The sequence below is a fragment of the Chiloscyllium plagiosum genome, unplaced genomic scaffold (assembly GCF_037043375.1).
Source record: "Chiloscyllium plagiosum isolate Xiang-an unplaced genomic scaffold, Cpla_swu_hap1 HiC_scaffold_24, whole genome shotgun sequence".
Lineage (NCBI taxonomy): Eukaryota > Metazoa > Chordata > Chondrichthyes > Orectolobiformes > Hemiscylliidae > Chiloscyllium > Chiloscyllium plagiosum.
Window position 1 is genome coordinate 69146778 of NW_028270162.1, and position 18179 is coordinate 69164956.

The following is an 18179-nucleotide window of genomic DNA, read 5'->3' on the forward strand; positions in this document are numbered from 1 at the left end:
AGTTGGGAGAAGGAAGATGCAGGTACAGAATTCAAGAAGATGGACTGGTAAGCTCTCGAACAGTTTGATATAAGATGCAAGTTGGGATTGATGGTTTTGGATGATGTAAAGTCCAGATGAGTTGTATCGCAGGATGCTGTTGGAGACAAGAGAGGAAATGTCCTGACCTAAATGTTTAAGGTGAATCTGACCACACAAGGGAGGTGCTAGAGGACTGGAGAACAGCTATGTCATGCCAAGTTACTGGAAAGGAGGTAGAGATTGACCAGTGTCTGGTGGTGTACCACAGCGAGCAGTGCAGTGTATCTAATTATTTGTGGTATTCATAAATTATATAAATATGAATGTGGAGGGGGTGGAGGGGGTGGGAGCTGAGTGTAATATGCAATTTTGTGTTTGACACAAAAATTGGCCAGGTGGTTGGGAGCGAATAGGAAGGCCTTATGTTACAGGAAGATACAGGTGGAATAGTTAGATGGTCAGATCATTGGCAGATGGAATGGAACCCTGAAAAATATGAGGTGATGCACTTTGTAAGAAGTAACCAGACAAGGGAGAATTCAATGAATAGCAGAACACGAGGGAGGTCAGTGGGTGTTTCTTCACACATCCCTGAATGTGACTGGACAGTGCAATAGCCAGTTAAGAAAGCATACGGGACTGTAGACATAGAGTTTATTCATCGATGCGACATAATATGAGTTAAACATGCTATTGGTTAGCCCATGGATAGAATACTGTGTGCAGTTCTGGCAGCCACGTTACAGGAAGGGTTTTGGTTTCTCAGTAACATCAGAATCTATTGGGGTCTCCACAGAGTTGAAAGCTTCAGTGGAAGTCTCCTGGCCGCAAATCTCTCTAAATTTTCATTAGATTTGTTTTTCATCCACGATTGGAGAACTGCATCTGAGAATCTATATCTGATCTTTCTTTTTTGCCAAGTACATGTTTATGGGATATTACTGTATCAGAACACTTCATTATTAATACCATCTAGGCCAACGCCTTCAAATATTTTTGAGGAGCTCTGCTGCCGTCCATAACACATGATTCCTTCTCTTTCTGTGTAATTGTTTGGAGACATTAAATGGGCTATCTCTACACTTCTCCAATAATTTAATTGAGCTGAATGCCTTCCTCATATTCCAGTGAACCTAGCGTGAGAACTTTTGACTGTGGAAATGTGCAGTGTCCAGCAGCACTGTTACATGAATGTTACGGAGACTTCCAACAGCACAAGCCTGAACGTTGTCTAGGTCTTGCTGCACATGGACACAGACTAGTTCAGGAGCTAAAGGGGGATATTTTTTCCTGAATATTGTGTGATCTTCAGTGAACACCACCACTTCTAATCTTATGGTGTGGGCAAGACATTTATGAAGCAGCTGAAGATGTTTGTGCTGAGGAAGCTACCTTGAGGATCTTTTGCAGACATGTCCAGGACTGCATGAATTTTTTTTACACAAACCACAATCATCATGGTTTATGCTTTAAATCATTCTAACCAGGGAAGTTTACAACTCATTCCCATTAAGTGCAATCCTGCTCAAGCTCCTTGAGTCCAACATCAGTTAAATGCTGCCTTGATGTCAGGGCCGCTCACTCTTCCCTGAGCCCTTGTGTTCATGTCTTTTGCTCATATCAATAGGTCACAGTGTGAGGCAGGGAGTGCTTTTTGACCAGTCAGAGGTGAGGGCTGTGAAGAATTGGACATGAAAGAGGATATTAGACCTTATGAACTTATTGTGGGTGAAGCCATGCTTGCGGGGGGCGGTGGGGGGCGGAGCGATGTGGATGAATGACATATCCCTGTTTGTGGGGTTTTCACATTCTATTATTGGAAAGTAGAGGGTGTTATTTTCCTGGAAGCTCTGTTATTGAATGTTGCCAGATTGTTTTGACCATCTCTGGTTGAGGTGTAGGGACTGTATTCACAGTGAAACTGGGTCTACAACATGACCAATAAATGAAGTGCATGTTGCAGAGAGGGGAAGCTCTGTAATGAGAGATGAGCGACCACTTTCATACGCAGCCTGGGTTTTTCAATTACATTTTCCAAAGCAGACCAAATTGTGTGGGACAGTTTTGAGTGGCTGAATGGTCTCCTGTGTTTCTGTGCACCAGGGTATCGCAGTAAGTAGCCTCTAACTGTTCCTGTCTAGCAGGTTTGAGGGACTGAATGGAACACAGAAACATGGGACTGACTAGCAGGAGTGGGCCGTTAGACACTTTGAGTCTTCTCCACCAGGCACTAAGATCGTGGCTGATCAGGTTATGGTCACAGCCCCACTTCCCTGACTGTATCTCGTTATCCATGACTCACTTCTCTGTCAAATATTTAACTAACTCAGCTTTGAATCAATGTAAACAAAGAGGCATCTCAAACTTGTGGGGAAGAGAATTCCCACTTGAAATGCCTGTTTATAATGTCTCCTCATCCCTCTTATAACAGTCATATAGCATGCAAATTTGTCCGCACTGACCAGACATCCCAATCTGATCGAGTCTGATTTGCCCGCATCTGGCTCATATTCCTCTAAACCTCCTTATTCAGATACCCATCAAGATGCCAGACTCCACCACTTCCTCTGGCAGATGATTCCATATGCACACCTCCCTCTGTATGAAAACATTGCCTCTAACTTCCATCTAAAATATATCCCCTCGCACCTTAAACCTACACCCTCTATTTTTGGAATCCCCTATTCTGGGAAATAGACCTTTTCTATTTACAAAATCAATGCCCCTTATGATTTTATAAACCTCTATAAGGTCATCGCTAAGCCCGTAATTGTGCAGAGAAAACCGCTTTAGCCTATTCAGCCTCTGCTTATTGCTCAAACTCTCCAAACCTGGCAACATCCTTATAAATCCTTTCTGAACCCTTTCAAGTTTCACAGTAACCTTCGTACAGCAGGGAGACCAGAACTGCACACAGTATTCCAAAATGTGGCCTCACTGACATCCTGTACAGCTGTAACATGACATCCCAACTCCGAAACTCAATGCTCTGACCAATGAAGGCAAACATGCCAAACACCTTGTTCACTATCCTGTTCACTTTGAAGGAGCGTTGCAGCTACATCTCTCTCTCTCTCGTTGCTCGGCAACATCCTCGAATATATTTCCATTAAGTACCCCGATTTGCTTCCCAAAATGCAGCACTTCACATTTATCTGAATTAAACACCATCTGCCAATCGTCAGCCTATGACCCCATTTGATCCAGGTCTCATTGCACTCTGAGATAATTTTCTTCATTACCCACAACACCAAAAATGTTGGTGTAATCTTCAAACTTGCTACCCTTACCACCTATGGTCACATCCACATCATTTATATAAATGACGAAAAGCAGTGGGCTCAGCATTGATCCTTGTGGCACACTACTGTTCACAGGCCTCCAGTCTGAAAAGCAATCCTCTACCAACCTCTGTCGCCTTCCTTCAATCTAATTTTTTATTCAATTTTCTTGGGTGCGCTGGTTCCCATGTGTCCTAACCTTGCTAACTTGCCTAATATGCAGAATCTTGTCGAAGAACTTGCTCCAGTCCATATGGAAAGCATCTACAACACTGTCTTCATCAATCTGCTTTGTCACCTCTTTAACATACTCAGTCAAATTAATGTGAGACCTTTTCTCATGCAAAAAGCCATGGTGACTATCCCCAATCAAACTTTGCCTTTGAACATGCATGCAATTGGCTATCCCTCAGAATCCCGTCCAACAACTCACCCACCACTGATGTCAGGCTCACCGGTCCAGATTTCTCTGGGTTGTTGAGTTACTGTTTTCTTTTCTACTGCCACTCCTCTATTGGTCACAGCAAATTATCGGTGTGACCAGTTTGATGATATGGCTTATAATATAGGTCTCACATTGGGTCAGGGCCTTCCTAGGAAGAAGTCATACAGATTTCCTTCTCTGTTAAAATAACAAATTCATGACTAAAACAAAGTTCCTCAAGCTATGATGTAAAGATGAACGACAAACAGTGTAGAAATTACAAAAATGTACATTGATATTTTCCATTACTAAAAGTAATGAGGAGCACAAACATATGCAGACACACACAGATACATACACAGGCACACATAGACAAACTCAAACACACACAGACATACACACACAGGCACACTCAAACACACACACAGACGTGCACACGCAGACACACTCAACATCACAGAAACACAAAAACACGGACACACAGACACACATGCACCTCCAAATACACACTCTAACACAGACGAATGCACGTACCATAGTGCGTACAAAATTAGAACAGTAAAAAGGCCATTTGGCCCATCCAGTCTACTGAACTATTGATCATGGCTGACATGTTTTTCAAGCCAGTTCTACTACTGTCTCACAACAAGCCTTGAGCCCATCTTTAATAATAACTTATCGACTTATATCCTAAAGACGCTAAGATGTGTGTGTGTGCGGCACACGCATGCATGTGTGTATCTGTGTGTGTGTGTCTGTGTGTGTGTGTATGTCTCTTGGTGCGTCCGTGTGCATGTGTTGTCTTTGTGTGTGTGTGTGTGTGCGTGTGCATGTGTCTGTGTGTCTCTGTGTGCGTGTCTTTGTGTCTGTGTATGTGTGTGTCTCTGTGTGTGTGTCTGGGTGCGTGTGTAAGTGTGTGTGTGTGTGTCGTGTATGTGTGTGTGTTTACCTAATAGCAGGAGACAGCATTATCGAGGACGATTGTTTTTCAGACTGGAGGCCTATTGTTATGGACCACTCAAAATATTCTTGAGCAGGCCGCGCAGACTATAACTTTGTAATTTGTTTCAGTAAGTGCACAGTGAAAATTATCAGGTTTTAAAATAGACAAAAAATATTCACAAAACTACACAATGAAACATAAAGAACAGAATAAAGAACCCCAACAGAACTCAATCTATTCAAACTAGACTTAATTAGCTGTTCTGGAAGTACACAACCATCCCAATAAGCGAACCCCCCTTAAAAACAGTACAAATGGAACAAATGATTGCACGTTAAAGTTAGAAGGGCAGAAGGAGAGACAGAGAGAGAGAGAGAGAGCCTGTCCACACAGCTAAACTACAAACTGGTTTTGGACTGAACTGCTCACCTCGAAAGCTGACCACTCCCCTTTCATTATACCTTTAATCACCAAACCGTTTTATCTCTGTACCAAACCAGTCACCTTGGAGCCGGGAACTATTTACGACCCCTCTGAAAAAAAAAAAATCAGGACACAGTATCTTTGAGAAAAGGAAGCTTTTAGAGAAAAGGCACCAACTTTGTGACACTGTGCACAGTGGTGTTCCACAGGGACTTCTGCTCAATCCATTTTTGTTTTGACATTTAGACAAATGATTCAGATGAGAATTATAGAAGGCGTGGTTAGAAAGATTGTGGATGAAACCAAGTTTGGCTATATAGTGGACAATGAAGATTACACAGGGACCTAGATCAAATTGCTTGATGAATCTAAAGAGTTGTACAGCATCGAGGCAAACACTTTTGACCAACTCGTCCATGCCAACCTGATTTCTGAAATTAATCGTGCCCTACTTGGGGTGGTGCAGTGGCTCAGTGCTTAGCAGTACTGCCTCCCATACCAGGGACCTGCGTTTGATTGCTAGCACAGCTGATTGACTGTGTGGAGTTTGCACATTCTCGCTGTGTCTGCGTGGGTTTCTCCCACAGTCCAAAATTGCGCAGGTTATGTGAATTGGCCATGTTAAGTTGCACATAATGTCAGGTGCATTAGTCGGGGTAAATTTGGTGAGATGGTTCTGGGTGGGTAACTCTTCAGAGAGTTGGTGTGGACTTGTGCTGCACTGTAGTTAATCTAATCTATTTGCCAGCAATTGTAACATATCATTCTAAATCCTTCCTACCAATATATCCATCTGGGTGCATTTTAAAAGTTGTAATTATACCTACCTCCACCACTTCTTCTGGCAGTTCATTATGTACACGCTCCACTTTCTGAGTGAAAACGTTGCCCCGACGTCACTTTAAAATCTTTCCCCTCTCACATTAAATCTATGCTTTCTAATTTTGGACTTCCAAGCATGGGGAAAAGATCTTGACTACTCACCCCCTGTCCATGCACTTCATGAATTTATAAACCTCTAGAAGGTGCAAATATGTCTCGCACGCAGCCCCTGTGGTTTCAGTCATCCGGCGCTTAAATTCTGAAATTCAATACTGACACCTCTTCCATCTCGATCAAACCACAATTTTAAAATCATTTTAGTCAACGCGTTCAGACATATTATCAAACACCTCTAGTTGGATGAGAACTTAGACCTATGGGGGCCAGAGGTAGGGACACTGCCACCACTCCACAATAGCCCCAAACGTTGCAGCGTTATTCTCCTGTGTGTTCGTTCATCAGCCTGTTCTGACATGCTTCACCGGAATCCGGCAATCTGGTCTCGAGCGAGGGACACGACCAGACAAGTTCAGGAATTGGAATAGAATCCAGAGCTCTGCCTCAGAGGCAGGGATACTACAGGCTACACAAAATCTAAACCATGCCCAAATTTTTAACTTTAAATGCCATCTTCCAGATCGGTATGGATTTATTGAGATCTGGTTCACTTTACTGAATTACCCAGTTAAAATAATAACGTTGTTAAAAAATGCAAGGTACTTGCCTCACCTGTAGGATGTCGAGTTTATGTGCTCTGCCTTCGATATAAACTATGAACATCTTTAAATACTTGTCTATTATTTCCAGTTTAAATGGCTATTATCTGTAGTCTGCAATATGAGAAATGAAATCCTGCAGACACACTCTGCACTATGAAGGATCTCGAATAGATATCAACACTGAACACCAGAGACAAAGACAGAGCATACTTTCTGGCCTGAAACACCGATCACTGTTTCCCACCTCTAACGTGTGACTGTCCTCTTCCTAAAACCACCAAATGGTACAAGGTAACTGATTATGTTACAGCCTTTCTTTCCCAGTATTATCACTCACTGGGCTAAAGAATTGCTGATGGAGTTTAATTTTGATAAATGCAAGGTATTGTACTTTGGTAAAACAAACTAAAAAAAACATATACAATTAAATGTTGAGCCATTGGTAGTGTTGTAGAACAGAGCAACCGAGGGTTTCAGGCATAATTGCTTGAAGTTTGCTTCAAATGTTGACAGGATGGTTATGAAGTTGTTTCACTTGATGTTCTTCATTATGTAGACATAGTCATAGAGATGTACTGAATGGAAACGGACCCTCTGGTATAACTTGTCCATGTCGACCAGATACCCTAACATAATGTTGTCAATTTTGCCAACACCTGCCCATATCCGTCTGAACCCTTCCTATTTATATATACTCATCCAGTTTTTTAAATACTTTATTTTTAACAGCCTCTGGCAACTCATTCCATACACATACCACCCTCTAAGCATAAAAATTGCCACTGTGGTCCCTTTTAAATCTTTCCCCTCACATCTTAAACCTATGCCCTCTAATTGTGGACTCGCTTACCCTGGGGAAATGACATTGTCTATTTACCCTATGCATGCCTCTCATGATTTTTATAAACCTCTATAATTCACCTTTCAGCCCTTAATGAATCAGAGAAAACAGCCTGAGCCCATTCCGGCTCTCCCTTGAGCTCAAATCTTCCAGCCCTGGCAGCATCTTTGTCAATTTTCCAAGTTTTACAACATCTTTCCGATAGGAATGAGACTAGAATTGTACGCAATATTGCAAAAGTGGCTTAACCAATGTCCTGCACGGCCGCAACATGACCTCCCGACTCTTGTACTCAGTGGTTTGAACAATAAAGGAATGCATATTAAACACCTACTTCACTATCCTATTTACCTGCAACTCTACATTCCAGGAAATATGACCCTATACTCCAAGGTCTCTTTATTCAGCAACACTGTCCAGGACTTTATCATATATAAGTCATGTTCTGATTTGCTTTATCAAGATGTAGCAACTCGCATTTATCTAAATATAACTCCATCTGACACTCCTCAGTCCATTGGCCCATCTGAACAAGATTCCATTTTGCTCTGTGGTAACGTTCTTAACTGTTTACTACACCTCCAATTTTGATGCCATCTGCAAATTTACTAGCTTTATCTCCTATGTTCTCATCCAAATCATTTATGTAAATGATGAATAGCAGTGAACTGTCCTTTGAGTACAGGTGTTGGGACGGTATTTTCAGGTTGCACAGGACATTCATGTGGCATGTCCTGGAGGACTTTGTGCAGTTCTGGTCGCCATGTTATATCGAGAATATTATCACGTTCGGGAGAGTTCAGAAGAGGTTTATCAGGATGTTGCTGGGAATGGAGTGTTTGCATATAAGGACAGGCTCAATAGATTCGGACATTTTCGACTCGAGCGTAGGCGGCTGAGAATTAACCTTATAGAGGTTCATAATATCATGAAGTATCGGTAATGTTGAATGGTAGGTAACTTTTCCCTCGAGTGGGGGATTGTTTTAAGATAAGAGGAGGGAGTTTGTTAAAAGACATGGCGTCATAGAGCTGTATAGCATAGAAACAGATCCTTTGGTCCAACGTGTCCATGGCAACCAAACAACCAAGATTTTTCTCCTCCCATTTGCCAGCATTTGGTCAATTTCCATCTAAACCCTTCCCATTCATCGATCCATACAGATGCCTGTTAAATGTTGCAATTGTGCCAGCCTCAATACTTTCCTCTGGAGGCTCATTAAACACGGACCATCCTCTACATGAAGATATTGCCCATTAGAGCCTTTTTGTCTTCCCCATCCAACCATAAACCTTTGGCATCTAGTTTTTGACTGCACTGCCCTATGGAAAAGACTTTGGCTATTCAATCTATCCGTTGCACCCATGATTTTACTAACCTCTAACATCAACCCTCCTCCTCTGATTCTCCAGTGAAAACAGGCTCAGCCTATTCAGCCTCTCCCTGTAACTCAAACAGTACAATCATGGCAACCTCAGTGTAAACCCTTCTTGAACCCTTTCGAGTTTGACAACATGCTTCCTACAGAGCAGGGAGATCAGAATTGCATACACTATTCCAAAAGTGGCCCAAACCAATGTCCTGTACAGTCGCAATCCAGTCTCCTAACGCATATACACAATGCACTGACCAATAACATATCAAATACTTTCTTCACTGTCCTATCTACCTGCAAATCCACTTTCAAGGAAGTATAAATCTGTACTCTGAGATCATTTTGTTCAGCAACACTCCCCAGAATTTTACCAGTAAGTGTATAAGTCTTGCCCTGATATACCTTTCCAATATGCGGCATCTCACATTTATCTAAATTAAGCTCTGTCTGCCACTCCTCGGTCCATTGGCCCACCTGATTAAGATCCCGTCGTAATCTGAAGTAACCTTCTTTGCTGGCCACTATACCTCCAATTTTGATGTCATCTGCAAACGTACTAACTGTCCTATGTTCATATCGAAATCATTTATATAAGTGACGAAAAGTAGCGGACCCAGCACCGATCCCTGTGGCACTCCACTGGTCACAGGCCTCCAGTCTGCAAAATAGCCCTCCACCACCAACCTCTGTCCTCTACCTTTGAGCCAGTTCTGTATCCAACTGGGTAAGTCTCCCTGTATTCCATGTGATCTAATCTTGCTAACCAGTCTCCATGGGGAGCTATGTCAAATCCCTAACTGAAGTCCATATAGATCAAATCCAGCGTTCTGTCATCAATCCTGTCCGTTACTTCTCAACAAAAACAAAATCAAATTAGTGAGACATGATTATCCACGCACACCCCCATTTCACGATGCATATAAAGGGCTTTTGTCCAGATCATGGATTTTGCTGTTCGTCAGATGCTGCCTGAGCTGCTGTTATTTTGCAGTACCACTCTCATCTAGACTCTGATCTCCAGCATCTGCAGTCCTCACTTTTGCCTATCCCTAATCAGTCCTTGCCTTTCCAAATGCATATAAATCCTGTCGCTCATGATTCCCTCCAACACCGTGCCCACCACTGATGTCAGGCTCCCCAATCTATAGTTCTTGGCTTTTTCTTTCCATTTTGTTTAATAGCAAAACTTTCGTCAAACTCATGACTTCCAGCATCTCACCTGTGGCTATTGATGATGACAACATCTCAGCAAGGGACCCAGCATCACTTCCTTAGCTTCCTACAAATTTATTGGGTCCACCTGATCAGGACCTGTGAGGTGATTCATGTTTTACACAGCATGTGGTTCGTGAAGGGAATGTACTTCCTGAGGAAGTGATGGATTGTGGGTGAAGTTATAACATTTAAAACGCATTTGGTTAAGTACAAGAATAAGAGAATATTTGGACAAATCTGAGCCAAGCGCAGGCAATGGGAATGATTTAGCTTGGGATTATGGTCAGCATGGACTGTATGGGCCGATAGGCCTGTTTGCAAATACCCTGTATAACTCGATGAGTCTATGTGTGTTTGCATGTCCAAGTATGTGTCTGCATATTTCTGCTCGTGTTTGTCTATTCCTGTGTGTCTATATATGTCTCTGTTAACCACTGTGTGCATGTCTATCTCTCTATGCTTGTTACATGTGTTCCTGCATTAGTGTGTGGATCTCTGTCTCTATATCTCTGTGCAATGGGAATTCTTCTTCTTTTTGGTGTGAATCACTGAAACTGGGTCAAAACCACTCTCCCTTCCTCCCATTTCCCTCTTTTCTTTAAAGTGATACAAGCCCACACTCTGCTGGACTGGTTTAGGTCTTTTCAATCCTTTGTCACATGTAAGGTTACTTCTAAGAGTAAAACATTAAAAATTCCAGGTTACAGGAAGTGCATTAAAATTAATCCCATCGCCTTGGAAAGTGGCTCACTCGGAATTGCTTGGATATAATTGTAATGGAAATATGCTTTAATGTGTATACTGTGTACTGGAAATACGACCCAGTGACAAACCATTTCCACATTGAAGAAGGAGCGCAGACATTTCTCCACACGAACATGTTCCAATCTGCGGGCCCAAAGACAATGACAATCCTCTCCAAACCAACTTAGTGTGTGCGTGTGCGTGAGTGTGTGCGCGCGCGTGTAAGCGTGTGTGTGTGTGTTTGGTGGTGCAATCAAAATTCAGGTTGGATTGTGCTGCGAGCTGCTGCCCTCCCTGTCTCCCTCTCAGACTGAATCTCTGATCGTTTACACATATTAGCACCACGATTACAGTGGCTTAGGGGGTGGGGGATCGGGGTGGGGGTACAACAGAGATTGACAACAACAGAAATCTCAGCAGCTCTGGAAGCATCTTTGGACAAAAATGAAAGTTGACGTTTTGGATCGAGTGACCCTTACTCAGAACTCATATCGGGGCATATTACATCACTTTAAACATCACAGAGACTGCCAGACCCGCCCCACACAGATACACACACGAATACAGACACATAGAGGCACTCACTATACATTGACAGTAATACAGACATGGAGAGTGTGTCAATATTTCACTCGCTCTGTTTGGTGTGTGTCAGTATTTTTGAGTGCAGTGTGACTGTAGGACAATTTCAATAGTTGCAGATACCAAAACTGAAAGAATTGTAAAGTTTGTTGAGGACGGTGTGGAACTCCAACAGGAAAGTTATATGTTGGTGCAGTGTTCAGGTGTATAGCAGATGAGGATCAATACAGCGCAGTGTGAGGTGATGGTCTTTAGTAGGAAGGACATTGAAAGACAATATAAAACAGGTTGTACCGTGAAAAAAGAGGTGCAGGAACAAAGGGCCAGGGTGTATATGAGAACAGGTTATTGAAGATGTCAGGACAAGTGGGGAATCAATAAATCTCACAGATTAGATTCAGTATCTGAGCTGTTTACAGGAGGAGGTGTAGAAGGGAGTCTCCGTGCTCCTTTCCTGGGATGTGATGGAGACGATGTGTTGCGAGCTCAGCCTCCTGCCGACCGAGACCGTGGGGATTCCATTTGTACCAGCTCGACACAAAAGGGAGATGGCATCAGGACCACGGCTTCTAAGTTGTGCCGGGGGGAAACGGAGGTGCCAGTGAGTTAAAAGTGAGAATTGCCCTTCACTGAACATTGCTCCTTATTCGGTTGCTGGGACGTTTCAGAATGTCCACTCGAGGCGTCCCAGTCCTCTCCGGCTCATACCAGGGTCCTCCCAACATGGCAGGGGGCGGGGGGACGTGAGGGAACGGATATCGGGCACTCCACCACTCGGCTTGACCCTTACTGTCCTATTCCAGGCTATTTATCCTGGAATGGGAGAAAGGGAGGGACGGAGGGAGGGAGGGTTGGAGTGGGTACCTCTGCTGTTAGTGCTGGTGTAGGTGGGGGGATATATGGTGAGGTATCTGGAGGGAGTCAGTCCACAGTGTTGTATCCATGCTATGTTATTAGTGTGTGTGTGTGTGTGTGGGGGGGGGGAATATAATGGGGAGAGAGAGAGAGAAGGAAGGTCCTGCAAGCAGCAATGAGAGTGGTGGAGCATGAACGTTGTTCTGGGTCGCTGCTGCAACAGATAAACAGTGAGTGTGAAGGACCATAGAGAATATGGTGGCCCTTATCCGGACAGAGTGGGGAAGCTTGTCCTGTATTGCTAGACATTTCTTCAGACAGCAGATACTGCACTGAGCTGGTTGGGGAGCTCAGACCATACCAGGTGTGTCTGATAGTGTGAGCACCCTCAGGGAAGAGATTGGTCCCCCTCTGTACTAGCCCATCCACCAGGACCTCCGTGCCCCTGTCGACAAACTGTGGTGTAATTGCCCCTTATCTGCCATGATCGGGGTAAACTGTACAAACCAGCTCCGACGTCAAAAATGCTCAACTGTGTGCCCACTGGCCTTTTAAAGATGGCACCAGAGCCAGGGATCACGGAATACCCAGGAGCATCAGTGCGATGGTGAGTACCTCCAGCCGTGATGGGTGGGAGAATAGGGCTGGCATTGAATGGGAGGGACACCATGGGGTGGGGTAGGTAGTTAATGAGGTGAGTTCGATAAGGTAGCACCAGGAAATTAGTTCGACCTTGTGCAGATAATCCCTCTGTCACACTCAATGAAAATAACACTGAGATAAATTTTGGTTCGATCCAGCCCAATGAGACGAAGACACCGTTAAGCCCAATCCCCGTTATAACGCTGCAGCTGCTTGAACAATGCTCTCCATCACAGAGAAGGAGCTCAACGTCACCTTCCCCTTGGGTAATTTGGCAGGGCAGGAGCCTGAGGTATCAGTGGGGAAGCACTTTGAGACACATAATCATAATTCTATTAGTTTTAAAATAGAGATGGAAAAGGATGAACTGGGTCTAAAAGGTAACGATTTAACTTGGAGGAAGGCCAATTTTGATGATATTAGGAAGAACTTCCAAACTGGATTGGAACAGATATTCGCAGTTACGGGGCCAGCTGAGAAGAGGGAAGCCTTCAAAAAGGAAATGTCAAAATTACAGAGACAGTCTGTCCCTGTTAGGGTGAAGGGTAAGGCTGATAGGTGTAAGGAATGCTGGAGGACTGGAGAAATTGAATGTCTGGTCACGGATAAGAGGGAAGCATATGTCAGGTAGTGAGAGCAGGAGTCAAGGTTATTTTCAGTACTCATTCACAGGTTGAGGGTATCACTGGTTGGGCCTGCATTCATTACCCATTTCTAATTGCCCAACGGGCAGTTATAAGTCACATTTCAACTCTCCCTCCCACTCTGCCGAGGACATGGAGGTCCTGTGCCTCCTCCACCGCCGCTCCCTCACCACCAGACGCCTGGAGGAAGAACGCCTCATCTTCCGCCTCGGAACACTTCAACCCCAGGGCATCAATGAGGACTTCAACAGTTTCCTTATTTCCCCTTCCCCCACCTCACCCCAGTTCCAAACTTCCAGCTCAGCACTGTCTCCGTGACTTGTCCTGACTTGTCCTACCTGCCTATCTTCTTTTCCAGCTATCCACTCAACCCTCCCCCCGCCCCCGACCTATCACCTTCATCCCCTCCCCCACTCACCTATTGTACTCTATGCTACTTTCTCCCCACCTCCACTCTTCTCTAGCTTATCTCTCCACGCTTCAGGCTCTCTGCCTTTATTCCTGATGAAGGGCTTTTGCCCGAAACGTCGATTTTACTGCTCCTCGGATACTGCCTGAACTGCTGTGCTCTTCCAGCACCACTAATCCAGTTACGAGTCACACACATGGTTGTCGGTCTGGAGTCACATGTAACCCAGGCCTGGTAAGGAGGCAGTTTGCTTCCTTCAAAGCAATCAGCGAACCTGATGGGTTTTCCAAAAATCGAAAATGGATTCATCATCGTCATTTGGCTCTTAATTCCAGATTTAAAGTGACTGTCGAGAAGGGTCTAAAGTCAGTAGGAGTATACATAAGAGGGAAATCCAGAGGCCACAAAGGGGACATGAGATAGTTCTGGGAAATGGGGTTAAGAAGAATCCAAAGGGACTCTACACATGCATTAAGGACAAAAGGATAACTCAGGAGAGTTTTGGGCCACTTAAAGATCAGCAAGGTTGCCGATGTGCAAAACCACAGGAGATGGAGGCGATACTAAACAAGCATCCTGCGTCAGTATTTGCTGTGCAGAAGGATATGCAAGCTAAAGAACTTTGGAAATAAACCGTGACATGTTGAAAAGTGCCGGTATTACAGAGAAGGAGATGCTGGAGTTCGTAAACCCGTAAAGGTGGGAAAATCTTCAGGACCTGATCAGATTTACCTGAGAACTCTGTGGGAAGCGAGTGAAGTGATTGTTGGGCCCCTTGCTGAGATATTTGTATCGTCAATTGTCACAGATGAGGTACCGGAAGATAGGAAGCTTGCGAATTTGGTGCGATTATTGACAACATTTAAGAAGGATGGTAAGGAAAAGCTAGTGAGCCAGACTTCAGTGGAGGGCAAGCTGTTGATAAGGATTATGAGGCACAAGGTTTGCATGGATTTTGAAAAGCAAGGACTGATAAGTGATAGGCCACATGGATCGAAGCATGGAAAGTTGAGTCTCACTAAATTGACTGAATATGTTTGAAAAAGTGACTAAGAGGATTCATTGCGGCAGAGGTGTATTTGTTGGTATGGACTTCAGTAAGGCATTTGCCAACATTCTGAATGGTAGATTTGTTAACAAGTTTAGTTCATATGGAATACAGGGAGAACTAGCCATAGGTATACAGAATTAGCCCGAAGTCAGGAGACAGAAGGTGGTGGTGAAGGATTGTTTTTCGAAAAGGAGGGTTGTTACCATTGGTGTGCTACAAGGGTTAGTGCTGGCTACACTGCTTTTCACTATTCACATAAATCATTTGGATGTGATCATTGCAGCAATAGTTGCTAGGTTTGCAGATGAAACCAAAAATGACGGTGTAGTGAACAGCAAAGAAGGTTTACCTCAGAGTACAATGGAATCTTGATCAGATGGGCAGATGGGCTGACAATTGGCAGGTGGTTTTTAATCTAGACAAATGGGAGGTGCTGCATTTTGGAAATGCAAATTAGGGCAGGGCATGTACACTTCATGCTAACGTCCTGGGGAGTGTTGCTAAACAAAGAGACCTGGGAATGCAGGTTCATAGTTTCTTTAAAGTAGAGTCGCAGTTAGGTAGGATAGTGAAGGAGGCATTTGGTATGCGTGCCTCTATTAGGCAGTGAAGAGAAAATGAGGTCTGCAGATGCTGGAGATCAGAGATGGAAATGCGCTGCTGGAAAAGCGCAGCAGGTCAGGCAGCATCTAGGGAACAGGAGAATCGACGTTTCGGGCATTAGCCCTTCTTCAGGAAACTATTAGGCAGTGCTTTGACTATATGAATTAGGTGGTCATGTTGCTGCTGTACAACTCATTACTTTGGCCAATTTTGGTGTACTGCATTCAATTCTGGTCTCCTTCCTTTTGGAAATATATTGTAAAACTTGAAGGGAGTCAGTAAAGATTTACAAGGATGTTGCCAGGATTGGAGCTATAGTGAGAGTGCGAGTAGATTGGTATCTCACAAACTGAGATGATTGGGTTATTTTATTCCTGTAGCGTGAGGCGCATGTATAGTGTGCATAGCCAAGGTCTTTTTCCCCAAAACTAGAGGGCATGGATTTCCGATGAAAGGGAAAAGATTTGAAAATGACCTCAGGAGCAACTTTTTCCCACAGAGAGTGGTGCATGTGTGGAATGAGTTGCCAGAGGAGGTGGTGGAGGTTTTTACAATTATAACGTCTAAATGATATTGGGATGGGTACATGAAGAGGAAGGGTTGACATCGACATTGGCCAAATGTGGCTAGTTTAATTTGGGATATCCCATCAGCATGAACGAGTTAGACTGAACCGTCTTATTCCATGCTGTACATCTCCGAGACTCTGACTCTATCTGACCTTGCACCAGTATCATATTACTTCATCATTCCCGGACATGCTAACCTATGTTGCTAGATATGATCGAAATGTCTTCATTTCAGCATTCTAAAACCTGCAAACATCCTTCCATAACACTGACTCAGAGTCTCTCTCCCTCTGTCTATTTCCCAAATCCCTCCCATTTGTTGATGTTTAAACTGCTTCCCCGCCATCTAGTTTTAATTGTCCAGTTTCAATGTGAATAACTGTCCTATATCTTTTCCTGCCCTTGAATGTTGCTCACCCAAGAGCGTCAGCTTCCAACACTAAGAAGCTTAGAAACAGTGTTCAAAAAAGCAATGCTTGCGTTTTCTTTGACTTGCCAGTGTCCTGCCCTGTGCTCCATGTTGGATAATGGGGTTTTAACAGTTTCGAAGCACACCTTTGTAACTTGCTCTGTGCCTATTCATTGAACGCCTGTGTTAATCTCTCTCTGTTGCTCATGTGCTCAGTACCATGAGGAATCCTCACAACTGTTAGTGATTCAGACCAGGCTGATCATTTGCCTTTGACTGACATTTGACTTAACTCTAGTTTTTGTACGTTCGTGGAAATGCTGGGGATGGTTTCCTCGAGGCTGTGTTTTAAGCTGCTGTGGAAATTCAGGAAGACGAGACGCTTTGGTGATCCAACTCTGGATGAAACATGGTGACGGTAGTTACAGTATCTGGATCTGCAACATGACTAACAAGTGGAGCAGAGGCTGCAGAGAGGGGAATCTCTGTAAAATGGAATGAGGGAATTACATTCAGATCAGCCTTGGTTTTCACGAATGTTGGAGCAGGATTGAATGGCTCGTTCATGCAACTTATTCAGATGTTTCCGTTGGTACCAAGCCAATTCCTCTTCTCTCCCAGTGTCTCACAGAGGTGGGTAGTGAGTCATCTCCTCCTGTTTCTGGGGAACAGAAATATGGGCCTCACTAGCCTCCAGAATTCCCTGTATCCCAGTATCGAGCAGTTGAATGACTGCCTCCTGTTCCTCTGTCCCAGTATCGAGCAGTTGAATGACTGCCTCCTGTTCCTGTGTCCCAGTCTCGAGCAGTTGAGTGACTACCTCCTGTTTCTCCCTGTTCCTGAGCAGCAGTTTCAATGCTCTGAATGATGGCACAAGGTTAAGAAAGGACTTGATAACAGGGAATTTCAAACTTGGAGCAGCATTACACAAAGGTATCTAGAATCGTCTCCACCAAATATTTTATGCAGCTCGTCTGTTATTTTATTCCTGTCTCCTTTTATAAACAGGGTGAATCATATACAACAGTGTAGTGTTCCGACAATACTCCCATATATAGGGAAGACAGATTAAAAAGATTGAAAGATTTATGATCTATCCCTCAGCAACTCTCATTCAGTCCATCTAAACCTAGTAATGTGCCCTTTTATTGTGTTATGTAAAATGATGTAAGGAACTGGTTAACTGAACCTGTTTGTTTGGTGACTGTGATTAATGTCAGTCTCCATGGATTCTAATTATCCCAGTGGAGAGTTTCCATCTTTTAATGATGAAAGGTCTCGATTCAATATGTTATCCCATGGTATGGGCGGGAGCATCACCGATAGTACTAACAGGGATCGGCTGCTCCAGAGAGAGGGAAAGATCAGAAACTGAGAATATTAGATTGGATAGTTCCAACAGTGGATCAGAATCTGAGAACAATAGACTGGAATGTTACAACAATGGACAGGGGTTTATCCTATTATGTTTGGATTTTTTCTACATATTCTTGGTGGCCGTTATCATTACGGATCAAATATGTACTTTACATTATTCAATGTTTTTATTATCCTATCCTGGCTATTGTTGGTGTCCCTGGTCAGTTTCACTGTCGATATATTAATTG